This window comes from Schistocerca gregaria, chromosome 3 (genome assembly GCF_023897955.1).
Source record: "Schistocerca gregaria isolate iqSchGreg1 chromosome 3, iqSchGreg1.2, whole genome shotgun sequence".
Lineage (NCBI taxonomy): Eukaryota > Metazoa > Arthropoda > Insecta > Orthoptera > Acrididae > Schistocerca > Schistocerca gregaria.
This window is the reverse complement of record NC_064922.1, coordinates 73948906-73974880: the sequence shown is the minus strand read 5'-3', so window position 1 is coordinate 73974880 and position 25975 is coordinate 73948906. Positions and strand designations below refer to the sequence as shown.

At 47.4% G+C, this 25975-nt stretch overlaps 1 non-coding gene across 1 annotated transcript; it reads right to left on the bottom strand.

Annotated features, from left to right (window-relative positions):
* Positions 1 to 23161: 23161 nt before the first annotated feature.
* Positions 23162 to 23234, bottom strand: Trnak-cuu (transfer RNA lysine (anticodon CUU)). The gene has a single exon. It is a non-coding gene; the product is annotated as a tRNA-Lys (tRNA).
* Positions 23235 to 25975: the final 2741 nt, after the last annotated feature.

Below are 25975 nucleotides of genomic sequence, written 5' to 3'. Positions count from 1 at the left end.
CATTTGCTACGATGGCCATTTGCTACTTCTGCAGAAGCGTCGGCGGCGACGACGACGACGACGACGACGACGACCGCGAGAGGCTCTGAGATATGTGAGAAATACATCTATAAAATGTAATTCAGACTGCCTCGTCCCACCTTAGGCTGTACCGCTTTGGCAAAGGCTTTATCTGCGCCATTCGCCTTAATCACATATGAGAGTAATTCTTAATAAAACGCCTGTCGCTAATTGTTCGTCATCACAGATACTGTTTGCTATACGGCCACGACGCGAAACTGATTTCCAAAATCGTCTTCCTCCTCTGAGGATGGAACTTACCACCCCTGGTTTACTACACCAGTGATCTAACACTGAGCTAAAAAGGCGCGGCCTAGCGGTACTCTTGCGTACTTCGGCCTTACGGTCGCCTGCATCATCAGACTTCTGCTGACAACACATCAATTAGCTTCAAATATTTGCAGCTATGGCGACCCATTACTCCTTGGCTACACATCTGACACGTAACCGATGTGCTCTCCAAACAACAACACTTGCATTTCAGAACATGTCTTTCACACATGTCTACAAAATCACCTTCACCTTCAAATACAGTTTCCTTGCGACTGACAGAGACGTAGGCAAATGTTAAAGTTGCTATTTACATTATATCACGTTAATCAGAAAAACGGAAATTTTCATCTGCAGCGGAACAAAATTCCGTTCCGCCCAGCGTTGGGCTCGAACCCACAACCCTGGGATTAAGAGTCTCACGCTCTACCGACTTAGCTAGCCGGCTGCCTCCGTTAATACCTCCCGGGTAGCAAGTCACACAGTTCTCGTTTGGGTTGGGTGGTCCCATACAGAATCTCTCCATGCTGCCTAATGTTTTCCTAACGTCACACTCGTCACGTACTTCACTTTTATTTCATAATCATTTCTGAGAGGTAAAGGAATTGCATGACAACATGCAGAGCTAGTGGCGTCAAAATTAACACACATACTTGATGTGACTCAAAAGCCGAGCGATTTACTTTCCGACGTTGTTTTAGATGTGCAAGTGCCAGTCAAAACTCGCGGTGACGGCACCCTGCCGACCACTTCGCTAGTTAACACCGGTCTTGTTGTGTGTGTTTCAAGCTCAAGAGCAACTCCAAGCAAAAAAATGGTCAACAGCAACATTCAGACGGTTTCGTACTGCTCAATTGCTACATTAAAACGGTATGTTTCTTTTTCAGAACTGGAAAAACACGAGCGTGACAGCATTCGAACCTGTAATCTTCAGATCCGAAGTCCGACGCCTGATCCATTAGGCCACACGGTCACTGACGACCAGCTATAACTTGTATACGACTCATCTCGAAACGCTCACACCCTGAGGAATTGTGTTTTCGTTCTGCACAGCCGCTGCCCCTTGCTCTTTCCCACCCATTCGTTACATTCAACCTCTTACGAGGCCGACCAAATATAGACTGGGAAACAAGACCACAAACTTTGTGCATTCGGAATCGAAGGCAGGGCGTCCCTCGCCGCATTTGCTACGATGGCCATTTGCTACTTTTGCAGAAGCGGCGGCGGCGGCGACGACGACGACGACGACGACGACGACGACGACGACGACGAGAGGCTCTGAGATACGTGAGAAATTCATCTATAAAATGTAATTCAGACTGCCTCGTCCCACCTTAGGCTGTACCGCTTTGGCAAATGCTTTATCTGCGCCATTCGCCTTAATCACATCTGAGAGTAATTCTTAATAAAACGCCTGTCGCTAATTGTTCGTCATCACAGATACTGTTTGCTATACGGCCACGACGCGAAACTGATTTCCAAAATTCGTCTTCCTGCTCTGAGAATGGAACTTACCACCCCTGGTGGCAGAAAATCGTAAGAAATTTTGGTCCTATGTCAAAGCGGTAGGTGGATCAAAACAAAATGTCCAGACACTCTGTGACCAAAATGGTACTGAAACAGAGGATGACAGGCTAAAGGCCGAATTACTAAATGTCTTCTTCCAAAGCTGTTTCACAGAGGAAGACTGCACTGTGCTTCCTTCTCTAGATTGTCGCACAGTTGACAAAATGGTAGATATCGAAGTAGACGACAGAGGGATAGAGAAACAATTAAAATCGCTCAAAAGAGGAAAGGCCGCTGGTACTGATGGGATACCAGTTCGATTTTACACTGAGTACGCGAAGGAACTTGCCCCCCTTCTTGCAGCGGTGTACCGTAGGTCTCTAGAAGAGCGAAGCGTTCCAAAGGATTGGAAAAGGGCACAGGTCATCCCCGTTCTCAAGAAGGGACGTCGAACAGATGTGCAGAACTATAGACCTATATCTCTAACGTCGATCAGTTGTAGAATTTTGGAACACGTATTATGTTCGAGTATAATGTCTTTTCTGGAGACTAGAAATCTACTCTGTAGGAATCAGCATGGGTTTCGAAAAAGACGATCGTGTGAAACCCAGCTCGCGCTATTCGTCCACGAGACTCAGAGGGCCATAGACACGGGTTCACAGGTAGATGCCGTGTTTCTTGACTTCCGCAAGGCGTTTGACACAGTTCCCCATAGTCGTTTAATGAACAAAGTAAGAGCATACGGACTATCAGATCAATTGTGTGATTGGATTGAGGAGTTCCTAGATAACAGAACGCAGCACGTCATTCTCAATGGAGAGAAGTCTTCCGAAGTAAGAGTGATTTCAGGTGTGCCGCAGGGGAGTGTCATAGGACCGTTGCTATTCACAATATACATAAATGACCTGGTGGATGACATCGGAAGTTCACTGAGGCTTTTTGCAGATGATGCTGTGGTGTATCGAGAGGTTGCAACAATGGAAAATTGTACTGAAATGCAGGAGGATCTGCAGCGAATTGACGCATGGTGCACGGAATGGCAATTGAATCTCAATGTAGCGAAGTGTAATGTGATGCGAATACATAGAAAGATAGGTCCCTTATCATTTAGCTACAAAATAGCAGGTCAGCAACTGGAAGCAGTTAATTCCATAAATTATCTGGGAGTACGCATTAGGAGTGATTTAAAATGGAATGATCATATAAAGTTGATCGTCGGTAAAGCAGATGCCAGACTGAGATTCATTGGAAGAATCCTAAGGAAATGCAATCCGACAACAAAGGAAGTAGGTTACAGTACGCTTGTTCGCCCAATGCTTGAATACTGCTCAGCAGTGTGGGATCCGCACCAGGTAGGGTTGATAGAAGAGATAGAGAAGATCCAACGGAGAGCAGCGCGCTTCGTTACAGGATCATTTAGTAATTGCGAAAGCGTTACGGAGATGATAGATAAACTCCAGTGGAAGACTCTGCAGGAGAGACGCTCAGTAGCTCGGTACGGGCTTTTGTTGAAGTTTCGAGAACATACCTTCACCGAAGAGTCAAGCAGTATATTGCTCCCTCCTACGTATATTTCGCGAAGAGACCATGAGGATAAAATCAGAGAGATTAGAGCCCACACAGAAGCATACCGACAGTCCTTCTTTCCACGTACAATACGAGACTGGAATAGAAGGGAAACCGATAGAGGTACTCAGGGTACCCTCCGCCACACACCGTCAGGTGGCTTGCGGAGTACGGATGTAGATGTAGATGTAGATGGTTTACTACACAAGTGATCTACCACTGAGCTAAAGAGGCGCGGCCTAGCGGTACTCTTATGTACTTCGGCCTTACGGTCGCCTGCATCATCAGACTTCACCTGACAACACTTCATATTAGATTCTAATATTTGCAGCTATGGCGACCCATTACTGCTTGGCTACACATCTGACACGTAACCGATGTGCTCTCCAAACAACAACACTTGCATTTCAGAACATGTCTTTCACACATGTCTACAAAATCACCTTCACCTTCAAATACAGTTTCCCTGCGACTGACAGAGACGTAGGCAAATGTTAAAGTTGCTATTTACATTATATCACGTTAATCAGAAAAACGGAAATTTACATCTGCAGCGGAACAAAATTCCGTTCCGCCCAGCGTTGGGCTCGAACCCACAACCCTGGGATTAAGAGTCTCACGCTCTACCGACTTAGCTAGCCGGCTGCCTCTGTTAATCCCTGCCGGGTAGCAAGTCACACAGTACTCGTTTGGGTTGGGTGGTCCCATACAGAATCTCTCCATGCTGCCTAATGTTTTCCTAACGTCACACTCGTCACGTACTTCACTTTTATTTCATAATTATTTCTGAGAGGTAAAGGAATTGCATGACAACATGCAGAGCTAGTGGCGTCAAAATTAACACACATACTTGATGTGACTCAAAAGCCGAACGATTTACTTTCCGACGTTGTTTTAGATGTGCAAGTGCCAGTCAAATCTCGCGGTGACGGCACCCTGCCGACCACTTCGCTAGTTAACACCGGTCTTGTTGTGTGTGTTTCAAGCTCAAGAGCAGCTCCAAGCAAAAAATAGTCAACAGCAACATTCAGACGGTTTCGTACTGCTCAATTGCTACATTAAAACGGTATGTTTCTTTTTCAGAACTGGAAAAACACGAGCGTGACAGCATTCGAAAATGTAATCTTCAGATCCGAAGTCCGACGCCTGATCCATTAGGACACACGGTCACTGACGACCAACTGTAACTTGTATACGACTCATCTCGAAACGCTCACACCCTGAGGATTTGTGTTTTCGTTCTGCACAGCCGCTGCCCCTTGCTCTTTCCCACCCATTCGTTACATTCAACCTCTTACGAGACCGACGAAATATAGACTGGGAAACAAGACCACAAACTTTGTGCATTCGGAATCGAAGGCAGGGCGTCCCTCGCCGCATTTGCTGCGATGGCCATTTGCTACTTCTGCAGAAGCGGCGGCTGCTACGACGACGACCGCGAGAGGCTCTGAGATATGTGAGAAATACATCTATAAAATGTAGTTCAGACTGCCTCGTCCCACCTTATGCTGTACCGCTTTGGCAAATGCTTTATCTGCGCCATTCGCCTTAGCCCCATTTGAGAGTAATTTTTCATAAAACGCCTGTCGCTAATTGTTCGTCATCACAGATACTGTTTTCTATACGGCCACGACGCGAAACTGATTTCCAATATTCATCTTTCTCCTGTGAGGATGGAACTTACGACCCCTGGTTTATTAGAGCAGTGCTCTACCACTGAGCTAAAGAGGCGCGGCCTAGCGGTACTATTGCGTACTTCGGACTTACGGTCGCCTGCATCATCAGACTTCACCTGACAACACTTCATATTAGCTTCTAATATTTGCAGCTATGGCGACCCATTACTGCTTGGCTACACATCTGACACGTAACCGATGTGCTCTCCAAACAACAACACTTGCATTTCAGAACATGTCTTTCACACATGTCTACAAAATCTCCTTCACCTTCAAATACAGTTTCCCTGCGACTGACATAGACGTAGGCAAAGTTTAATGTTGCTATTTACATTATATCACGTTAATCAGAAAAACGGTAATTTACATCTGCAGCGGAACAATATTCCGTTCCGCCCAGCGTGTGGCTCGAACCCACAACCCTGGGATTAAGAGTCTCACGCTCTACCGAATTTGCTAGCCGGCTGCCTCGGTCAATACCTGCCGGGTAGCAAGTCACACAGTACTCGTTTGGGTTGGGTGGTCCCATACAAAATCTCTCCATGCTGCCTAATGTTTTCGTAACGTCACACTCGTCACGTACTTCACTTTTATTTCATAATCATTTCTGAGAGGTAAAGGAATTGCATGACAACATGCAGAGCTAGTGGCGTCAAAATTAACACACATACTTGATGTGACTCAAAAGCCGAACGAGCTATTTTCCGACGTTGTTTTAGATGTGCAAGTGCCAGTCAAAACTCGCGGTGACGGCACCCTGCCGACCATTTCGCTAGTTAACACCGGTCTTGTTGTGTGTGTTTCAAGCTCAAGAGCAACTCCAAGCAAAAAATGGTCAACAGCAACATTCAGACGGTTTCTTACTGCTCAATTGCTACATTAAAAGAGTAGGTTTGCTTTTCAGAACTGGAAAAACACGAGCGTGACAGGATTCGAACCTGTAATCTTCAGATCCGAAGTCCGACGCCTGATCCATTAGGCCACATGGTCACTGGGGACCAACTATAACTTGTATACGACTCATCTCGAAACGCTAACACCCTGAGGAATTGTGTTTTCGTTCTGCACAGCCGCTGCCCCTTGCTCTTTCCCACCCATTCGTTACATTCAACCTCTTACGAGACCGACCAAATGTAGACTGGGAAACAAGACCACACACTTTGTGCATTCGGAATCGAAGGCAGGGAGTCCCTCGCCGCATTTGCTACGATGGCCATTTGCTACTTCTGCAGAAGCGTCGGCGGCGGCGACGACGACGACGACGACGACGACGACGACGACGACGACCGCGAGAGGCTCTGAGATATGTTAGAAATACATCTATAAAATGTAATTCAGACTGCCTCGTCCCACCTTATGCTGTACCGCTTTGGCAAATGCTTTATCTGGCGTGAGGTCGGTCGCTCGACGGCGCGTTCGGCGCGGGCCCGCCCGTAGCCGGCGCGCCGTAAGGCACGGAGGCTCGCACTGGGGCGTATCGCTTCCAGACGGGCGTGCCGCGGCTGTCCTCACAGGGGAAGTGATGCGTCTCTTATAGCCTCTCCTTCCCAAGTGGCTCTTTCCGCCTTCCCGTGGTGCCAGACGTTAAGCTTGGCATTTTGCCTTGCGACAAAAGGGAGAGCTGCGACCCAACCCGATGCGAAAGCGAAGGGTGCATGGCACAGGGGGAGCTGTGTCGAGGGACCATACATCAGTCCCTTCTTTTCGCAGGTTACAGAACAACAGGTGCTCTGCATGCCGGCGATCTCGTTTGTCGGCGTGGGATCGCGGCGCGTGTCGGCAAGGGTGCTTCGCCGCGCCCCTGGGTATCCGGGGCGTGTTCTGCCAAACCCAGGTGGTGGTAACATCGCCTGGGCCAGGTTAGATGGGTCCAGACCGCCGAACGCCTGGGGGACCGGCCCGCCACCTGAGTAGGAGTGGGTCCCTGGCCGAGAGGTGGAAACTCGGGCAAGTAGGCGGCGAAGGGCGAGAGGTGCATCCGCCTCTGCGGAGTGCGGGGTGCAGTTGCCGGGGTGCGTCGCGTGAAATCGCTGATGACGAAGTCACCGAGGGGGACCAGTGCGCTGGAAACGGCGCGCTGAACCCAGCAGTTCTGGAGTGCTCTTGACCTAGGGGCGAGGTCGGTGAGCGAGCTGCAGTATGTCCCCCCCCCCCCCCCCATGCCAGAGGAGCCGGTCCGGGGCAAGAGACGGGCTCCCACCCCTTTTTTTATCACTCGTTCATCATGGCTACACCAGAAACGAGTGATTCGAGTGCGCCAACGCGAGCTTCCGTGATGTCTGAACCCGCTCCTCAGGACGAGTCGGGACAGGCAACTGAGGAAAATGTCCTACAAAGACACACGAGAATATCATTGCTCCTCGAGCAACATATCAAAAATGGTAAAATTAGTCAAGCGGCTCTGACTATAATCAAAAATGAACTGGCGGCGTGGGCTATCGCAAACGCCAAGCTTGAGGGCCGTGTAGAAGAACTTACAAAAGAAAATGAGGGACTAAGGAAACAACCCGGAAAGACCTGGGCAGCGGTGGTCGCACAAGCGCCACCAAAACCGCAGACTACAAAGGATGCCATTGCAAAAGTCACTAAAAGATCAGACACAACGGTGTTCCTAAGGACCCTGCCTGGTCAGGACACTAGCGTAAAAAGAATCCAGGAATTGCTTACGACAACTATCAATCCAGCAAAAGACAAAATTAAAATAAATAAGGTAAAACCCAGCAGAAACTCTGTTATTGTTGAAGTAGCTTCAGAAGAGGACAAAGAGAAACTGTTAAGTAATGCAAAACTAAACTCGGTGGTCAAATGCGAGCCACCAAGGAAAAGAAACCCATTGGTCATCTTGTATGATGTACCAACAGTCATGACGAATGAAGAACTGCAAAAATCTATAAAGGCTCAGAATTTTGAAGATATGACAGAAGAAGAATATAAAGCAAATTTCAATTTGAGATTCAAAACCGGGCCTCGGGACCGTGATGTGGTCCATCACGTTGCCGAGGTCTCCGCTCACATGTGGAAAAAAATTACAGCAATGGGCAGACTATACGTCGGCTTTCACGCCATTAACACACGCGACTTTCTGGTCGTACCACGTTGCCACAATTGTGGAGATCTCGACCACGTTTTGAGGCACTGTACCAGGGGGTCGGCCTGCTCGAAATGTGGCGAGGATGGCCATGTCAGGAAGGACTGTAGGGCTGCGGCGGTTTGTATCCCCTGCAAGAGACGGGGTAAAAAGCCCTGTGGTACCATGGGACGTAGCTGCCCCACCTACAGACTTCTGGAACAAAGGCTTATTTCAAGAATAGACTATGGCTGATCAAACCAAAGCCAACAGGATGCCCAAAAGGAAATCCCCTAGCAAAAGGAGGAGGGATGCCATGAGGGCGAGTGCCTTCAAGCTTTTCTTGAGGTTGCACATGGGCACCACAACCAGAACCGCAGATAAAGGCACTCAAACCGACTCTACCACTACGGATAGAGGGACACAAACGAGGCCTCTGGCAGTCACGCTCCCCTCCTCCCCAAGCAGGGAAACAAGGCCGACTAAAGACCTACGGCAACGGCATCCTGTACCAGAGACGGTGGCAGTCTCAGCAGAATTAAATATAACAACAAAACAACCAGTTCAAGAAAATAAAATAACTAGTTCAAGTGAACCAGATGCAACAAAAGATCCTGTAGTGAGACTGCCACCTGTCGATCCAGTTAGAGTCTATCCAAACCTTGAACTCACCATGCAACTGGCGAGGCTGGAGCAGCCGACTACCCTGACCACTGCCTTGAGACATGTGGTTCGGGTGGGACATGAATATGGACAGAGAGTCACCTTCTCGGTAATGGAGGCTGTGGACAGAATTCAACTCAAGTCAGTGAATCTCCCCACTGACTTCGGAGCCCTGCGTGACCTACTAAAGAAAGTCTTTGACAGACGTGGAGAAAAATTCGACCTGAATGAAATTTATCGACAAGCAGTTCTGGCAAATGGACGTATCACATTTGACTGGAACAAAACATGGCCTCATGACAGAATTCACACATACACTCCATAGACAACTACGTGACGGAAATTACCATTGGCCAACTCAACACTCATAACAGCAGACTTGTCATGCAGGAGTTACGAAGGGAAGTGGAGGAGAGGAGACTGGAGGTGGTCTGCCTGCAGGAGCCGTACTCCCTAAACGGGAAGATAGCTTTCACAGCTGCGACCTGGCAAGTCGTCTGCAGAGGAGAAGACCCAAAAGCGGCAATTATTATTACAAACAAACTGATAAGGGCTACAGTCCTAACGCAGTTCACAACCAGCCACTGCAACGTCGTGGAGCTGCAGTCTCCAGCAGGAGCTATTATTATGATCAACACATACTTCCAATATGGTGATGATATTGAAAGACACCTAGCTCATCTCACCACAGCTATCACGGCGTTGCGGGGGCGGAAAACATTTGTGACTGCCGATATGAATGCCAAATCCCCCCTATGGTACAGCGGCACCAGGGATCCCAATGGAGAGAAGGCAGAAGAAGCCATCATGGCCTTGCAGCTTGTAGTGGCTAACAAGCCAGGCAACCCTCCGACCTATGCGGCGAAAGGGGGCCAAGGCACAAACATCGACGTGACCCTGGCTACGCCAAACGCAGCATACCTAATCCAGCAATGGAAAGTAGTTGAGAATGCCACTACAAGTGACCACAATCTCATTACTTTCAACATAGGAGATGGCGAGAGCCGCTGGGCCAGGGGGTGGGAAATACAATACAATTACAATAGAGCCGACTGGGAGAGACTTGCTGGGGAGTGCGACATTCCTCCGTTATCAGAGGGTGACGACCACAGAGACCTTGACGTTGACAACAGAGCCGAAGAACTGGTCTCAGTAATAACTCGAGCAGTCAAAGCAGCCGTACCTACTAGGAGGAGGGCCATGGCGGCCTCTCCATCACCATGGTCTGCTGAACTAGAGGAGATGCGCCGGTCGGTCAGAAGGCTCAGGAGGCACTACCAGCGCAGTGTCGTCTGGCAAGAAAGACAAAGATGGCTGCAGCTTTACCGGGAAGCCAAAGATAACTTCCAAAAACAGCTACGGGAAGTTAGAACAAAGAGTTGGGAACACTTTGTTCTGAACCAATTAGCATTAGACCCATGGGGAGTTCCCTACAGGCTTGTCCGGGAAAAGATCCGTTCTCCGATGGAGCTTTCAACCGTCAGGCATGGGGACCGGATGACGGGGTCTTGGCAGGAAACTGCTGAGGTCCTTCTCCACTCCCTGTTGCCTGATGATACTGCGGATGAGACAGACGAACAACGGCAGCTGCGGGAGAATAACAACAATGCGTATGAAAATGATATGGCAGTCTACCCATTCTCAGAAGAAGAGGTAGCTGCCCATATAAATTCCCTGAAGAGAGGAAAAGCTCCTGGGCCAGACGGTATTGTGGCGGAAGTGGTGCAATTCCTGGCCCCCCAGATAGTCGCCCCTCTAACTCATTTATATAACGAATGCCTCAGGCAGAAAAAGTTCCCTCGAATATGGAAGAGGGCAAATGTGGTAATTATAAAGAAAGGGGCTGACAAAGACCCAGCAGAAACTAAATCTTATAGACCTATCTGCCTGCTTGATCTGCTTGGGAAGATTCTAGAGAGACTTCTGGCTGATAGACTGGCTGCACACCGAGTGCTGTGCGGAATGAGCAACAGGCAGTTTGGCTTTAGGCCTGGACGATCGGCATCTGATGCAATCGCCCTGGCGGCCGAGGTCTGCGGCTCTACCCCGTACAAGTACGTTGTTGGCATCATGGTGGATATAAGTGGCGCCTTCGACAACCTGTGGTGGCCTTCGCTCTTCTCCTGCTTAAGGGAGAAGGAGTGTCCAGGGCCGCTATATGGCTGTCTGAGGAGCTATTGTGAAGATCGGGAGGTCTGGCTATCATCTGCTAGCACAAGAGTAAGGAAAACTATCACCAAGGGATGTCCCCAGGGTTCCGTACTGGGTCCGCTGTTCTGGGACATCCACGTGGAACCCTTACTAGATACATTACAACAAAGTGATGAAGTGCTGGAGGTGATAGCCTACGCAGATGATCTCCTCCTACTGGTCGGCGGCCGTAGCCGAGAAGACATAGAGCCTAAGATCGAGAGAACAATAAACACACTCCAACTGTGATGCCGCAAGACAAAAATGACAATTTCACCGGCCAAGTCTACGTATCTTCTTCTAAAGGGACAATTAGCTCGTAACCCAACTGTTAGGATAGATGGATCACCAGTTTTCCGGCGACGTGAGACACGCTACCTTGGTATCATCATTGATGAAAGGTGGACTTTTGGTAGACACATCGAAACCGTAACTCAAAGAGCTTTACAGGTACTCAACAACCTCATCTCCATTGAGCACAAGCGGTTTCATCTTCCACCACATCTCATCAAACTCTATCATAACAGTATACTAACATCCATAGTGGGTTACGGATCCGGAGTCTGGGCACACAGGCTCACGAGGGTGGTGCCCGCCATGACAGTGAGGAGAGTGCAGAGAAATATGATCCTGAGATCAGTGGGGGCATACAGAACTACACCGGGAGGAGCCCTGTTAGTTATTATGGGGCTTTGCCCCCTGGATATCAAAATTCGGGAGCAGGCCGCTTGGTACTGGACTAAAAAGGGGAATTTGGAAAAAACCGAGGAAATTCTGGGCAGCAGGACTGAAAATAAAGTAGAGATTAGGAAAAAAGGGGAGCTGCTATGGCAACTTTCGTGGGAAACCGAAGAAACAGGGCGTCGAACCTTTGAGCTCCTACCAGATGTCAGGGAAAGGATGGAAATGTCACATTTCGATCCATCCCGGGGACTCATCCACTTCCTCACTGGACATGGACCGTACTCGACATATCTATGTCGATTTGGTAAAAAGGCGACACCTTCGTGTGACTGTGGTGTTCCGGAGGGTACTCCTGACCATGTAGTCTACGAGTGCCACCTTTTCAATGATGTGGCCTCAGTACTGCGGGACCAACTACCACACAACGACACATATAGACTAATCAGACATCGCGACACTTTCGACATCATAAATAAACTGGCTAACGCGGTATCTCAGAAAGTCCTAAAGGACTACCTGAAAGAACTATAGTAGTACAAGAAAGAGATAAACCAGGACACAGATAGAGTTTGATACCCTACTCCCAAACCGCCTGGGCGCGGAAAGGCCGACTTCCTCAGTCTGAATCCGCCGCGCCACAGGATTCTGGGGGGGTGGGGTGCAGCCTTACCGAACTAGACAACGCACCGGACTTGACATTAGGATAAGTTAGTTGTAGGACTTAGTTTTTAGACATTATTATTAGTAACCTGCAGCGATTACCATCTTGGCCTGCCCAGTGTCAGGGGCACGCTCATTGGGATTAGCTCAATGAGCAAGGCTCTATAGTAAGTTTATACTAATTAGCTGACACAACTGTAACGCTGTAGGATTAGTAACCAGTCTTAAGATTAAATGTTTGTAGTAGACTAACACTAATGTAGCCCATTGCTTACTGTTCACTTATATACTAACTAGTTACTACATAGGACTTAGAATTAGCTGCTAATTATCCTTGTATAAATAACTTGGCCCACTAATCAAATAAGGCAGTGGGCAAGATGTAAAATTAACATTCTTTTATGGAAATAAAGAATTTTTTTAAAAAAAAAAATGCTTTATCTGCGCCATTCGCCTTAATCACATCTGAGAGTAATTCTTAAAAAAACGCCTGTCGCTAATTGTTCGTCATCACAGATACTGTTTGCTATACGGCCACGACGCGAAACTGATTTCCAAAATTCGTCTTCCTCGTCTGAGGATGGAACTAAACACCCCTGGTTTACTACACCAGTGCTCTACCACTGAGCTTTAGAGGCGCGGCCTAGCGGTACTGTTACGTACTTCGGACTACGGTCGCCTGCATCATCAGACTTCAGCTGACAACACATCATATTACCGGCTAATATTTGCAGCTATGGCGACCCATTACTGCTTGGCTACACATCTGACACGTAACCGATGTGCTCTCTTAACAACAACACTCGCATTTCAGAACATGTCTTTCACACATGTCTACAAAATCACCTTCAACTTCAAATACAGTTTCCTTGCGACTGACAGAGACGTAGCCAAAGTTTAAATTTGCTATTTCCATTTCATCTCGTTAATCAGAAAAACGGTAATTTACATCTGCATCGGAACAAAATTCCGTTCCGCCCAGCGTGTGGCTCGAACCCACGACCCTGGGATTAAGATTCTCACGCCCTACCGACTGAGCTAGCCGGCTACCTCGGTGAATACCTGCCGGTTAGCACGTCACACAATACTCGTTTGGGTTGGGTGGTCCCATACAGAATCTCTCCATGCTGCCTAATGTTTTCCTAACGTCACACTCGTCACGTACTTCACTTTTATGTCATAATCATTTCTGAGAGGAAAGAAGTTGCATAACAACACGCAGAGCTAGTGGCGCCAAATTAACACACATACCTTTTGTGACTCAAAAGCCGAACGAGTTACTTTCCGACGTTGTTTTAGATGTGCAAGTGCCAGTCAAAACTCGTGGTGTCGGCACTCTGCCGACCATTTCGCTAGTTAACACAGGTCTTGTTGTGTGATTTCAAGCTTAAGAGCATCTCCAAGCAAAAAATGGTCAACAGCAACATTCAGACGGTTTCGTACTGCTCAATTGCTACATTAAAACGGTATGTTTCTTTTTCAGAACTGGAAAAACGCGAGCGTGACAGCATTCGAACCTGTAATATTCAGATCCGATGTCCAACGCCTTCTCCATTAGGCCACACGGTCACTGACGACCAACAGTTACATGTATACGACTCATCTCGAAACGCTCACACCCTGAGGATTTGTGGTTTCGTTCTACACAGCCGCTGCCCCTTGCTCTTTCCCACCCATTCGTTACATTCAACCTCTTACGAGACAGACCAAATATAGATTGAGAAACAAGACCACACAATTTGTTCATTCGGAATCGAAGGCAGGGCGTCCCTCGCCGCATTTGCTACGATGGCCATTTGCTACTTCTGCAGAAGCGGCAGCGACGACGACGACGACGACGACGACGACCGCGAGAGGCTCTGAGACATGTGAGAAATACATCTATAAAATGTAATTCAGACTGCCTCGTCCCACCTTATGCTGTACCGCGTTGGCAAATGCTTTATCTGTGCCATTCGCCTTAATCACATCTGAGAGTAATTCTTAAAAAAACGCCTGTCGCTAATTGTTCGTCATCACAGATACTGTTTTCTATACGGCCACGACGCGAAACTGATTTCCAAAATTCATCTTTCTCCTGTGAGGATGGAACTTACGACCCCAGGTTTATTATAGCAGTGCTCTACCACTGAGCTAAAGAGGAGCGGCCTAGTGCTACTCTTGCGTACTTCGGCCTTACGGTCCTCTGCATCATCAGACTTCAGCTGACAACACTTCATATTACCGGCTAATATTTGCAGCTATGGCGACCCATTACTGCTTGGCTACACATCCGACACGTAACCGATGTGCTCTCCAAACAACAACACTTGCATTTCAGAACATGTCTTTCACACATGTCTACAAAATCACCTTCAACTTCAAATACAGTTTCCTTGTGACTGACAGAGACGTAGGCAAAGTTTAAAGTTGCTATTTACATTACATCACGTTAATCAGAAAAACGGTAATTTACATCTGCAGCGGAACAAAATTCGGTTCCTCCCGGCGTGTGGCTCGAACCCACAACCCTTGGATTAAGAGTCTCACGCTCTACCGACTTAGCCAGCCAGCTGCCTCGGTTAATACCGGCCAGGTAGCACGTCACACAGTACTCGTTTGGGTTGGGTGGTCCCATACAGAATCTCTCCATGCTGCCTAATGTTTTCCTAACGTCACACTCGTCACGTACTTCACTTTTATGTCATAATCATTTCTGAGAGGTAAAGGAATTGCATGACAACATGCAGAACTAGTGGCGTCAAAATTAACACACATACTTGATGTGACTCAAAAGCCGAACGAGTTACTTTCCGACGTTGTTTTAGATGTGCAAGTGCCAGTCAAAACTCGCGGTGACGGCACCCTGCCGACCATTTCGCTAGTTAACACCGGTCTTGTTGTGTGTGTTTCAAGCTCAAGAGCAACTCCAAGCAAAAAATGGTCAACAGCAACATTCAGACGGTTTCGTACTGCTCAATTGCTACATCAAAACGTTATGTTTCTTTTTCAGAACTGGAAAAACGCCAGCGTGACAGCATTCGAACCTGTAATCTTCAGATCCGAAGTCCAACGCCTTCTCCATTAGGCAACACGGTCACTGACGACCAACAGTTACATGTATACGACTCATCTCAAAAGCGCTCACAGCCTGAGGATTTGTGGTTTCGTTCTACACAGCCGCTGCCCCTTGCTCTTTCCCACCCATTCGTTACATTCAACCTCTTACGAGACAGACCAAATATAGATTGAGAAACAAGACCACACACTTTGTTCATTCGGAATCGAAGGCAGGGCGTCCCTCGCCGCATTTGCTACGATGGCCATTTGCTACTTCTGCAGAAGCGGCAGCGACGACGACGACGACGACGACGACGACGACGACAGGCTCTGAGATATGTGAGAAATACATCTATAAAATGTAATTCAGACTGCCTCGTCCCACCTTATGCTGTACCGCTTTGGCAAATGCCTTATCTGTGCCATTCGCCTTAATCACATCTGAGAGTAATTCTTAAAAAAAGCCTGTCGCTAATTGTTCGTCATCACAGATACTGTTTGCTATACGGCCACGACGCGAAACTGATTTCCAAAATTCATCTTTCTTCTGTGAGGATGGAACTTACGACCCCTGGTTTAATAGAGCAGTGCTCTACCACTGAGCTAAAGAGGAGCGGCCTAGTGCTACTCTTGCGCACTTCGGCCTTACGGTCCTCTGCATCATCAGACTTCAGCTGACAACACTTCATATTACCGGCTAATATTTGCAGCTATGGCGACCCATTACTGCTTGGCTACACATCTGACACGTAACAGATGTGCTCTCCTAACAACAACACTTGCATTTCAGAACATGTCTTTCACACATGTCTACAAAATCACCTTCACCTTCAAATACAGTTTCCTTGCGACTGACAGAGACGTAGGCAAAGTTTAAAGTTGCTATTTCCATTTCATCTCGTTAATCAGGAAAACGGTAATTTACATCTGCATCGGAACAAAATTCCGTTTCGCCCAGCGTGTGGCTCGAACCCACGACCCTGGGATTAAGAGTCTCACGCTCTACCGACGGAGCTAGCCGGCTACCTCGATGAATACCTGCCGTGTAGCACGTCACACAGTACTCGTTTGGGTTGGGTGGTCCCATACAGAATCTCTCCTTGCTGCCTAATGTTTACCTGACGTCACACTCGTCACGTACTTCACTTTTATGTCATAATCATTTCTGAGAGGTAAAGAAATTGCATGACAACATGCAGAGCTAGTGGCGTCAAAATTAACACACATACTTTTTGTGACTCATAAGCCGAACGAGTTACTTTCCGACGTTGTTTTAGATGTGCTAGTGCCAGTAAAACTCGCGGTGTCGGCACTCTGCCGACCATTTCGCTAGTTAACACCTGTCATGTTGTGTGTGTTTCAAGCTCAAGAGCATCTCCAAGCAAAAAATGGTCAACAGCAACATTCAGACGTTTTCGTACTGCTCAATTTCTACATTAAATTGGTATGTTTCTTTTTCATAACTGGAAAAACACAAGCGTGACAGCATTCGAACCTGTAATCTTCAGATCCGAAGTCCGACGCCTTTTCCATTAGGCCACACGGTAACTGACGACCAACTATAACATGTATACGACTCATCTCGAAACGCTCACACCCCTGAGGATTTGTGTTTTCGTTCTACACAGTCGCTGCCCCTTGCTCTTTCCCACCCATTCGTTACATTCAACCTCTTACGAGACCGACCAAATATAGACTGGGAAACAAAACCACACGCTTCGTGCATTCGGAATCGAAGGCAGGGCGTCCCTCGCCGCATTTGCTACTATGGACATTTGCTACTTCTGCAGAAGCGGCGGTGGCGGCGACGACGACCACGACGACGACGACGACGACGACCGCGAGAGGCTCTGAGATATGTGAGAAATACATCTATAAAATGTAATTCAGACGGCCTCGTCCCACCTTATGCTGTACCGCTTTGGCAAATGCTTTATCTGCGCCATTCGCCTTAATCCCATTTGAGAGTAATTTTTCATAAAACGCCTGTCGCTAATTGTTCGTCATCACAGATACTGTTTTCTATACGGCCACGACGCGAAACTGATTTCCAAAATTCATCTTTCTCCTGTGAGGATGGAACTTACGACCCCTGGTTTATTAGAGCAGTGCTCTACCACTGAGCTAAAGAGGAGCGGCCTAGTGCTACTCTTGCGTACTTCGGCCTTACGGTCCTCTGCATCATCAGACTTCAGCTGACAACACTTCATATTACCGGCTAATATTTGCAGCTATGGTGACCCATTACTGCTTGGCTACACATCTGACACGTAACCGATGTGCTCTCCAAACAACAACACTTGCATTTCAGAACATGTCTTTCACACATGTCTACAAAATCACCAACTTCAAATACAGTTTCCTTGTGACTGACAGAGACGTAGGCAAAGTTTAAAGTTGCTATTTACATTACATCACGTTAATCAGAAAAACGGTAATTTACATCTGCAGCGGAACAAAATTCGGTTCCGCCCAGCGTGTGGCTCGAACCCACAACCCTTGGATTAAGAGTCTCACGCTCTACCGACTTAGCTAGCCAGCTGCCTCGGTTAATACCGGCCAGGTAGCACGTCACACAGTACTCGTTTGGGTTGGGTGGTCCCATACAGAATCTCTCCATGCTGCCTAATGTTTTCCTAACGTCACACTCGTCACGTACTTCATTTTTACTTCATAATCATTTCTGAGAGGTAAAGGAATTGCATGACAACATGCAGAACTAGTGGCGTCAAAATTAACACACATACTTGATGTGACTCAAAAGCCGAACGAGTTACTTTCCGACGTTGTTTTAGATGTGCAAGTGCCAGTCAAAACTCGCGGTGACGGCACCCTGCCGACCATTTCGCTAGTTAACACCGGTCTTGTTGTGTGTGTTTCAAGCTCAAGAGCAACTCCAAGCAAAAAATGGTCAACAGCAACATTCAGACGGTTTCGTACTGCTCAATTGCTACATCAAAACGTTATGTTTCTTTTTCAGAACTGGAAAAACAGGAACGTGACAGGATTCGAACCTGTAATCTTCAGATGCGAAGTCAGACGCCTGATCCATTAGGCCACACAGTCACTGGCGACCAACTACAAATTGTATACGACTCATCTCGAAACGCTCACACCCTGAGGAATTGTGTTTTCGTTCTGCACAGCCGCTGCCCCTTTCTCTTTCCCACCCATTCGTTACATTCAACCTCTTACGAGACCGACCAAATATAGACTGGGGAACAAGACCACACACTTTGTGCTTTCGGAATCGAAGGCAGGGCGTCCCTCGCCGCATTTGCTACGATGGCCATTTGCTACTTCTGCAGAAGCGGCGGCGGCGGCGACAACGAAGACGACGACGAAGACCGCGAGAGGCTCTGAGATATGTGAGAAATACATCTATAAAATGTAATTCAGACTGCCTCGTCCCACCTTATGCTGTACCGCTTTGGCAAATGCTTTATCTGCGACATTCGCCTTAATCACATCTGAGAGTAATTCTTAATAAAACGCCTGTCGCTAATTGTTCGTCATCACAGATACTGTTTTCTATACGGCCACGACGCGAAACTGATTTCCAAAATTCATCTTCCTCCTCTGAGGATGGAACTTACGACCCCTGGTTTACTACACCAGTGCTGTACCACTTTTTTTTTTCCGGCTAAAATTTGCAGCTATGGCGACCCATTACTGCTTAGCTACACATCTGACACGTAACCGATGTGCTCTCCAAACAACAACACTTACATTTCAGAACATGTCTTTCACACATGTCTACAAAATCACCTTCACCTTCAAATACAGTTTCCTTGCGACTGACAGAGACGTAGGCAAAGTTTAAAGTTGCTATTTCCATTACATCTCGTTAATCTGAAAAACGGTTATTTACATCCGCAGCGGAACAAAATTGAATTCCGCACAGCGTGTGGCTCGAACCCACGACCCTGGGATTAAGAGACTGACGCTCTACCGACTGCGCTAGCCGGCTACCTCGGTGAATACCTGCCGGGTAGCACGTCACACAGTAATCGTTTGGGTTGGGTTTTCCCATACAGCATCTCTCCATGCTGCCTAATGTTTTCCTAACGTCACACTCGTCACGAACTTCCTTTTATGTCATAATCATTTCTGAGAGGTAAAGAAATTGCATGACAACATGCAGAGCTAGTGGCGTCAAAATTAACACACATACTTTATGTGACTCAAAAGCCGAACGAGTTACTTTCCGACGTTGTTTTAGATGTGCAAGTGCCAGTCAAAACTCGCGGTGTCGGCACTCTGCCGACCATTTCGCTAGTTAACACCGGTCTTGTTGTGTGTGTTTCAAGCTCAAGAACATCTCCAAGCAAAAAATGGTCAACAGCAACATTCAGACGGTTTCGTACTGCTCAATTGATACATTAAAACGGTATGTTTCTTTTTCAGAACTGGAAAAACACTAGCGTGACAGCATTCGAACCTGTAATCTTCAGATCCGAAGTCCGACGTCTCGTTACATTGACTCTGGGGTTGATCCGCCGGGAACACAGCGTCTGCTTCATCCTCAGTACCAGTGACATCAACCACTGGGGAGTCATCCGTCGTTACCTCCATCGCTGAGTGTGGTAGTGGCGGTGCCGCGTCAGCACTCGGTTCTTTGACGTTATCGGCCAAAACATCATTCAAAAGAGGGGCATCTACAGGCGGGGTCGCGGGTGGAAGACCAGAAGCCGCGGCAGCGTATGTCAGTGGCAGTGCCGTCGTCACAGGGGGGCTAGCGGCTTCACCGACAGGTATCTGCGTCACGCGTCTTTGTTTACATTCAGAGCGCACGTGGCCGGGCGCACCACAGCCGGCACACGTTTTTGGCTGCCCATCATATATGACAATTCCGCGATGTCCACCTACGTAAATATATGAAGGTATGTGCTTCTGTAGATCGATCTTAACCTGCCTGACGCCGTTAAGCAATGGAAATTTGTGGGCTTTGGACCATCGCTCCGCAAAATTGTTAATGACCCTCCCGTAAGGTGTTAATGCAGAATTTATTTGCGCGGCTGATATTTCAAACGGGAGTTCGAAAATACGTGCCGTTCGGATGCCCAGTCCAGCATGCGTAATGCTGACGTCACTGACGGTACCATCTATATGTTTAAACTTCAGTACACCTCCACTGGACTCCACAATTCTATCACACATTTCAGAGGACGTTAATTTCACATAAACAACACTAGTCACGATAGAGAAATTTATCCCTACAATGTCATCAAAAGTAATCTTAGCTGTTTCCTCTAACCATGCTTCAACTTCAAACGAATTTGGTTTCGAAAAGTTCCTATCAAAGGTAAACTTCAAGGTATCTTTCCTGTTAGTCGGATTCATAATTCCATATCAGATCCTACAGAACGGAACGAATACTAATAGGCAGACGCTGTAAGCACGCGACTCACCGCCTGACGTAAACACTTCCTGCCACAGCGCGCTGGCCCTGGAGGTCCGCTCACCACCGCTGCCGCAGGCAGACTGCCATTAGGCCACACGGTCACTAACGACCAACTATAACATGTATACGACTCATCTCGAAACGCTCACACCCCTGAGGATTTGTGTTTTCGTTCTACACAGCCGCTGCCGCTTGCTCTTTCCCACCCACTCGTTACATTCAACCTCTACGAGACCGACCAAATATAGACTGAGAAACAAGACCACACACTTTGTGCATTCGGAATCGAAGGCAGGGCGTCCCTCGCCGCATTTGCTACGATGGCCATTTGCTACTTCCGCAGAAGCGGCGGCGGCGACGTCGACGATGACCGCGAGAGGCTCTGAGATATGTGAGAAATACATCTATAAAATGTAATTCAGACTGCCTCGTCCCACCTTATGCTGTACCGCTTTGGTAAATGCTTTATCTGCGCCATTCGCCTTAATCACATCTGAGAGTAATTCTTAAAAAAACGCCTGTCGCTAATTGATCGTCATCACAGATACTGTTTGCTATACGGCCACAACGCGCAACTGATTTCCAAAATTCATCTTTCTCCTGTGAGGATGGAGCTTACGACCCCTGGTTTATTAGACCACTGCTCTACTGCTGAGCCAAAGAGGCGCGGCCTAGCGGTACTCTTGGGTACTTCGCCTTTACGGTCGTCTGCATAATCAGACTTCCGCTGACAACACTTCATATTACCGGCTAATATTTGCAGCTATGGCGACCCATTACTGCTTAGCTACACATCTGACACGTAACCGATGTGCTATCCAAACAACAACACTTGCATTTAAGAACATGTCTTTCACACATGTCTACAAAATCACCTTCACCTTCAAATACAGTTTCCTTGCGACTGACAGAGACGTAGGCAAAGTTTAAAGTTGCTATTTCCATTACATCTCGTTAATCAGAAAAACGGTAATTTACATCTGCAGCGGAACAAAATTCCGTTCCGCCCAGCAAGTGGCTCGAACCCACGACCCTGGGACTAAGAGTCTGACGCTCTACCGACTGAGCTAGCCAGCTACCTCGGTAAATACCTGCCGTATAGCACGTCACACAGTACTCGTTTTGGTTGGGTGGTCCCACGCAGAATCTCTCCATGCTGCCTAATGTTTTCCTAACGTCACACTCGTCACGTACTTCACTTTTATGTCATAATCATTTCTGAGAGGTAAAGAAATTGCATGACAACATGCAGAGCTAGTGGCGTCAAAATTAACACACATACTTTATGTGACTCAAAAGCCGAACGAGTTACTTTCCGACGTTGTTTTAGATGTGCAAGTGCCAGTCAAAACTCGCGGTGTCGGCACTCTGCCGACCATTTCGCTAGTTAACACCGGTCTTGTTGTGTGTGTTACAAGCTCAGGAGCCACTCCAAGCAAAAAATGGTCAACAGCAACATTCAGACGGTTTCGTACTGCTCAATTGCTACATTAAAACGGTATGTTTCTTTTTCAGAACTGGAAAAACACGAGCGTGACATCATTCGAACCTGTAATCTTCAGATTCGAAGTCCGACGCCTTATCCATTAGGACACACGGTCACTGACGACCAACTATAACATCTATACGACTCATCTCGAAACGCTCACACCCCTGAGGATTTGTGTTTTCGTTCTACACAGCCGCTGCCCCTTGCTCTTTCCCACCCATTCCTTACATTCAACCTCTTACGAGACCGACCAAATGTAGACTGAGAAACAAGACCACACACTTTGTGCATTCGGAATCGAAGGCAGGGCGTCCCTCGCCGCATTTGCTACGATGGCCATTTGCTACTTCTGCAGAAGCGGCGGCGGCGGTGACGACGACGACCGCGAGAGGCTCTGAGATATGTGAGAAATACATCTATTAAATGTAATTCAGACTGCCTCGTCCCACCTTGTGCTGTACCGCTTTGGCAAATGCTTTATCTGCGCCATTCGCCTTAATCACATCGAAGAGTAATTCTTAAAAAAACGTCTGTCGCTAATTGTTCGTCATCACAGATACTGTTTGCTATACGGCCACAACGCGCAACTGATTTCCAAAATTCAGCTTTCTCCTGTGAGGATGTAACTTACGACGCGTGGTTCATTAGACCAGTGCTCGACCACTGAGCTAAAGAGGCGCGTCATAGCGGTACTCTTGGGTACTTCGCCCTTACGGTCGTCTGCATAATCAGACTTCAGCTGACAACACTACATATTACCGGCTAAAATTTGCAAGTTTCCTTGCGACTGACAGAGACGTAGGCAAAGTTTAAAGTTGCTATTTCCATTACATCTTGTTAATCAGAAAAACAGTAATTTCCATCTGCAGCGGAACAAAATTCCGTTCCGCCCAGCGTGTGGCTCGAACCCACGATCTTGAGATTAAGAGTCTGACGCTCTACCGACTGAGCTAGCCGGCTACCGCGGTGAGTACCTGCCGGGTAGCACGTCACACAGTACTTGTTTGGGTTGGGTGGTCCCATACAGAATCTCTCCATGCTGCCTAATGTTCTCCTAACGTCACACTCGTCACGTACTTCACTTTAATGTCATAATCATTTCTGAGAGGTAAAGAAATTGCATGACAACATGCAGAGCTAGTGGCGTCAAAATTAGCACACATACTTTATGTGACTCAAAAGCCGAACGAGTTACTTTCCGACGTTGTTTTAGATGTGCAAGTGCCAGTCAAAACTCGCGGTGTCGGCACTCTGCCGACCACTTCGCTAGTTAACACCGGTCTTGTTGTGTGTGTTTCAAGCTCAGGAGCAACTCCAAGCAAAAAATGGTCAAAAGCAACATTCAGACAGTTTCGTACTGCTCAATTGCTACATTAAAACGGTATGTTTCCTTCTCAGAACTGGAACAACACGAGTGTGACATCATTCGAACCTGTAATCTTCAGATCCGAAGTCCGACGCCTTATCCATTGGGACACACGGTCATTGACGACCAACTATAACATGTATATGACTCATCTCGAAACGCTCACACCCCTGAGGATTTGTGTTTTCGTTCTACACAGCCGCTGCCCCTTGCTCTTTCCCACCCATTCGTTACATTCAACCTCTTACGAGACCGACCAAATTTAGACTGAGAAACAAGACCACACACTTTGAGCATTCGGAATCGAAGGCAGGGCGTCTCTCGCCGTATTTGTTATGATGGCCATTTGCTACTTCTGAAGGTGCGGCGGCGGCGACGACGACGACGACGACGACGACCACGAGAGGCTCTGAGATATGTGAGAAATACATCTATTAAATGTAATTCAGACTGCCTTGTCCCACCTTGTGCTGTACCGCTTTGGCAAATGCTTTATCTGCGCCATTCGCCTTAATCACATCTGAGAGTAATTCTTAAAAAAACGCCTGTCGCTAATTGTTCGTCATCACAGATACTGTTTGCTATACGGCCACAACGCGCAACTGATTTCCAAAATTCATCTTTCTCCTGTGAGGATGGAACTTACGACGCCTGGTTTATTAGAGCAGTGCTCTACAACTTTTATTTTTTTAATATTTTATTTATGTCTCATTTTGATCGTTTTCGTTCGTTGTATTTGTTCGGTGCGGACGTCGCGAGACATCCGTTTATGTTCGTTGTTGATCGATTAACTCAGTTTTTTTATTACAGAGGGCAGCTAACCCTCTGACCGAACACGCTGAGCTACCGTGCCGGCATCCACTGAGCTAAAGAGGCGCGTCCTAGCGGTTCTCTTGGGTACTTCGCCCTTACGGTCGTCTCCATAATCAGACTTCAGCTGTCAACACTTCATATTACCGGCTAATATTTGCAGCTATGGCGACCCATTACTGCTTAGCTACACATCTGACACGTAACCGATGTGCTCTCCAAACAACAACACTTACATTCCAGAACATGTCTTTCACACATGTCTACAAAATCACCTTCACCTTCAAATACAGTTTCCTTGCGACTGACAGAGACGTAGGCAAAGTTTAAAGTTGCTTTTTCCATTACATCTCGTTAATCAGAAAAACGGTAATATACATCTGCAGCAGAACAAAATTCCGTTCCGCCCAGCGTGTGGCTCGAACCCACGACCCTGGGATTAAGAGTCTGACGCTCTACCGACTGAGCTAGCCGGCTACTTCGGTGAATACCTGCCGGGTAGCACGTCACACAGAACTCGTTTGGGTTGGGTGGTCCCATACAGAATCTCTCCATGCTGCCTAATGTTTTCCTAACGTCACACTCGTCACGTACTTCACATTTATGTCATAATCATTTCTGAGAGGTAAAGAAATTGCATGACAACATGCAGAGCTAGTGGCGTCAAAATTAACACACATATTTTATGTGAATCAAAAGCCGAACGAGTTACTTTCCGACGTTGTTTTAGATGTGCAAGTGCCAGTCAAATCTCGCGGTGTCGGCACTGTGCCGACCATTTCGCTAGTTAACACCGGTCTTGTTGTGTGTGTTTCAAGCTCAGGAGCAACTCCAAGCAAAAAATGGTCAACAGCAACATTCAGACGGTTTCGTACTGCTCAATTGCTACATTAAAACGGTATGTTTCTTTTTCAGAACTGGAAAAACACGAGCGTGACATCATTCGAACCTGTAATCTTCAGATCCGAAGTCCGACGCCTTATCCATTAGGCCTCACGGTCACTGACGACCAACTACAACATGTATACGACTCTTATCGAAACGCTCACACCCCTGAGGATTTGTGTTTTCGTTCTACACAGCCGCTGGCGCTTGCTCTTTCCCACCCATTCCTTACATTCAACCTCTTACGAGACCGACCAAATGTAGGCTGAGAAACAAGACCACACACTTTGTGCATTCGGAATCGAAGGCAGGGCGTCCCTCGCCGCATTTGCTACGATGGCCATTTGCTACTTCTGCAGAAGCGGCGGCGGCGACGACAACTACGACGAGGACGACGACGACGACGACCGCGAGAGGCTCTGAGATATGTAAGAAATGCATCTATAAAATGTAATTCAGACTGCCTCGTCCCTCCTTATGCTGTACCGCTTTGGCAAATGCTTTATCTGCGCCATTCGGCTTAATCACATCTGAGAGTAATTCTTAAAAAAACGCCTGTCGCTAATTGTTCGTCATCACAGATACTGTTTGCTATACGGCCACAACGCGCAACTGATTTCCAAAATTCAGCTTTCTCCTG